The sequence below is a fragment of the Triticum dicoccoides genome, chromosome 1A (genome assembly GCF_002162155.2).
Source record: "Triticum dicoccoides isolate Atlit2015 ecotype Zavitan chromosome 1A, WEW_v2.0, whole genome shotgun sequence".
NCBI lineage: Eukaryota > Viridiplantae > Streptophyta > Magnoliopsida > Poales > Poaceae > Triticum > Triticum dicoccoides.
In genome coordinates, this window is record NC_041380.1 from 39,601,858 (window position 1) to 39,606,161 (window position 4,304).

Sequence of the window (4,304 nt, forward strand, 5' to 3'; positions counted from 1 at the left end):
GCTGCGCCGTCCGCCTGGACCGCCGCGCCGTCCTACCTCATCCTCGCCTCCCAAGGACCTCGGCAACCGGGGAATGTTTAATTTGATCTCGCCTGCAACACCGTCGCTGTAGGGAAGTCGTCCAATGAGATCCGTGCGCATCAGACCTGGCGGTGGCTCCTCTCCTCAGCCGGACCCAAAGCTGGAGAAGGCGCTGCTGGCTGTCCACTTCATCGGCTACTTCACCCGGGATGGCGTCGCAGGTGAGTCCCGCCACCCCCTGAATCCTTCTTATTCTCCCCCATTCCCCATGTCCAACACCTATACACCCACGTGCAGCAACTCCTCGATGCTTCACATGTTCAGTTGCTCCTCTAATCACTCTCTCTCACTCTCTCTGTGTGTTTTTCTTTGTATTGTCTACTAAGTACAGTAGGTGTACTGTTCTATCTTTGTACTATTTTCTTTAACTTTTTTTTGTTGTATATACTTTGTTAGTAAATGCTCAGTTTTTTGCAATTATCTCATCACAGCGATCTGGAAGTGTCTGGTTTGAAACCCTTCTAAATAGTCACGTAAAGTTTTTCTCTAATGGAAAAATCTTCCCAAATAAAGAAATGAGGATTAACTTTTCATCTGTAATAAAGACAATGGATAAGGTGTATAACTTGGATTGAAATAGTAGTGCTTCCAAGAATGAGTGCACTGTTGCTGTTGCCTTCAGTTGGATGTTTAATCAGGTGATGATTTTGATCAGTTTTCATTTTATTTGTAGGCATATCGTTGTCAAGTTGGTGTTAAAATCAATGTACGCATATTCTTAGATCTGATTAGGGTCGTCGAGGAGAAGAACGGTGGCCCGGACCACATACACATTATGGAACGCAACTTGCGGACGATGTGCGTGGAGAAGAGATCCTGAGGTATGTAGAAGCCATATGAGCTTTTTAGTTGAGTGACAGCAGAACTAAACAATTTTTTATGTGTACTCTTTTTAAGTTGATTCAGTTACAACCTTAATTCGAGAGCATGTGTGTTCTGTTTTTGGATTGATGATGATGAGTTGTAAATTTGTGAGATTAGTTGCAACGAAATTCGGTTCAAAAATTCAGTGTTTATACATACAAGATACTATACTATAGCTCAGGGTTAAAATGTTATATGTAGTTCTGCACTTCGCAAGTCCTACTGACTTTTCCTTGTGGTAGGAGGAGAGGATATTGGATCTGAGTGCGCGAGGGAGAAGCAAAAGGATATTCAGAAAGGTTTTGCTCTTCAAAATAAATGCATTCGTAAATACTAAGCTTAATAAGGTTTTTAGGGATCTGAAAGTACTGAAAGGATCTGAACTTCAAACTCTGCTTTTTTCTTTGCTTGCTTGGCAGTACAGTCTGCAGTATATACATTGAAATATTGCCAATCTCCCCGCTGCTTCTCACGAAGTATCAATCTCGGACTGATTGCTCTCTTCTTGTGGTCTTACAAGACTTGAAATATTGGTATGTCCCATACATTGTCTTAATGCATTAGTTTTGTTATATTTGCAGTGTGCACATGACTCTTTCTTATCTTTATTTATTAATAACAAATAAACAACATTGTTTGTTATCTTTACTTATTAATAAAAGTAAGTAGGAATTCTGGATAATGACTTATGAATAACAATATGTAGAAATTCTGAATAAAAAAGTACATGAGAAATATGGTATCCACCTTAACAGAGCAATAATAATTTTAGTTGCTGAGAGGTTGACGTTGAAATTTTTAGAGAGCTAGACCCATCTTGTATGCCAACATTGGTCTTTAGATTAGTCAGTGTTGTGTTGCAGCATATGTTCGCTATAGAATATGTTTAGGATTTCTATAGAATTTGATCTGCAGGATTTTGATACTAATGTCTACATCCTTATAAAGATGTTTCATGTTTCTGAAATGAATTTTGTCTATGTGAAGAGAAGAAAGAGTGGATAGCAGTAGCAGGTCTTAAATTTGCAAGCTTTTCTTCAAGCAAGTTAATCATATGTACTAAATGTTTGTCAAATTATAATTAAAGGTGAATGGTTCGTTACAAATCTAGCATACATCTTTTTTATCTCTATCTTGGTGCACATATAACTTACACAATGTGAAGTTGTATATTAAAGTATGATGTTTCCAAAACGAATGCCAAACATAAGGGGAGTATGTCAACTTCCAAACATTGAAGAGGGGTGTATAACATCGTTGATTTTGGCTCTTGTTGCTATAGATGGGAGGATAATACATCTCTACTCTGTCCTTTACATAATTCTTGCCGTGGTTTTAGTTCAAATTTGAACTCCTCACAAGAATTAGAACTCTGCATGAATTGGAGCGAGTACTTTGGTGCTTTATTCTTTAATTCTTGATTATCTCTCATATGTGTGCTCGTAAGCATTTCGTTGAATGATTTGCTACCATGACAACACAAAATTCAGTTCACTGGTTCTTGATTGGATATCTGATTGAACAAAGAAATGTATATTTAGGCATTTGACAGGTTTCATGTCTGAAATTCCAGACTAGGCATTAGTAAATGAATAGATAAACAAGGAGTAGTCTTTAAGTAAGGTCAGTACAAGAAGGTGATCATAGCATCAGATTGTCCTAACTTGGTGCAAAATTATGGTCATCACGCATGGGCATATCTCTTTCAGGACCAAATCCAAGACATAAGTCAATGCTGGCTACCTTTTGGTGTATTTATTTGTTTTTGTTAGTTGATGGTTCTCTTTTATTGGCTAGATTAGCTATCCAACTTGTATCTGTTTCGTTGTATGAGGCTCCAGGGTTAATCCTAGCTCGTGTGATGAACAATTCAATCAAAAAGTTGTTTGTTTCGTATTTGGATTATCAAGGATATATTTGTATATCAATAGTCAATTTTGAAACATAACAAGCAAGACCATGCCCTTTTGGCCGGCCGAAAGAAAAAGTCCCCTTGGTCCTTTCTTTGCACCAATCCTTGTGCAACCATGATGACAAAACACTTGAGTTCCTAGATTGAAAAGAATAAATCAACTTAGGTTGTACTAGAGTATTGCAGATGATGTTGTTTATGATCATTCAGCGACAACACACTTCAGAAACTAACTTTCTCCAAAAAGCAAGACGAGATGAGATTACTACGTGTAAGTACTGGACTTTCTAGAATTTGTCCTTAGCCTTAGATGTCCTTGATGTCATGTATGAATTTATTTTCCAATGAGTGGACAGATTTTATGTTCTCAAGTTCTTATGCTTTTAATAATTTTAATTTGGCTCTATTAGTCAACACGTGCATTGCACGTGCACGATTACTAGTTTTAAACATATACAAAATAAATTTAGCACAACATGAGTATTTATTTTTCATGATTACATTACATATGTATAAAAAAGTATTATAATTAATATTTTCAAACATTATTAACTACACTAATTTTGAAATCAAAAAATATTTCTGTTTACAATGTATCAAGATAAAATAGGTTAGAAAAAGTATAAAAGTTTTGTGCAAATTATAATTATTATAACGAGTTTGGACTAGCATTGCGTTAAGGAAGAGATTTTTAATCTGGTGATCAATCTCAGCGGTTTGTACAAGTTCTTTTAGACTATAATAAAATTCCAGTCAAATGTGTAATATTCAAATCAATAGTATTAATCCCACAAAGTCCTTAGAAATGGTCTTTACCTCTTACAGAGTTTTACTGCAAAGTGTCTGCAAGTTATTTGTGATCCAAGTAAAATTGTAGTTCATGTCAAAATATCACGTCTATAATTGTAAGGCCTGTATTTGTTAGGCATCTTACTTTACTTGCAAGACGAGCCACATCGGTGTCATCCTTTTGAGCATTGCTCCGTGTCCTACAGTTAAAAACTTCTTCAGGGGATCCGAAGGATGAAAGCATTGGCCGCGCTGGGTCATGTAGTGGTACGTCGTGTTGGGGACGTAGTAATTTTAAAAAATTTCCTACGCACACGCAAGATCATGGTGATGCATAGCAACGAGGAGAGAGTATGATCTACGTACCCTTGTAGATCGCAACGGAAGCGTTGACACAACGTAGAGGAAGTAGTCGTACGTCTTCTTCCCGATCCGACCGATCCAAGCACCGTTACTCCGGCACCTCCGAGTTCTTAGCACACGTACAGCTCGATGACGATCCCCGGGCTCCGATCCAGCAAAGCTTCGGGGAGGAGTTCCGTCAGCACGACGGCGTGGTGACGATCTTGATGTTCTACCGACGCAGGGCTTCGCCTAAGCACTACAACGATATGATCGAGGTGGAATATGGTGGCAGGGGGCACCGCACACGGCTAAG

At 38.2% G+C, this 4,304-nt stretch overlaps 1 long non-coding RNA gene across 2 annotated transcripts; it reads left to right on the forward strand.

Moving 5' to 3' along the window:
* On the forward strand, positions 1 to 2,047 carry LOC119357342. 2 transcript variants are annotated; one of them, XR_005172204.1, is made up of 4 exons: positions 1 to 242; positions 755 to 902; positions 1,188 to 1,244; positions 1,365 to 2,047. It is a non-coding gene; the product is annotated as an uncharacterized LOC119357342 (long non-coding RNA). The 2 variants fall into 2 exon arrangements; XR_005172205.1 differs by having other exon boundaries at positions 1,370 to 2,047.
* The last annotated feature ends 2,257 nt before the right edge of the window (positions 2,048 to 4,304 follow it).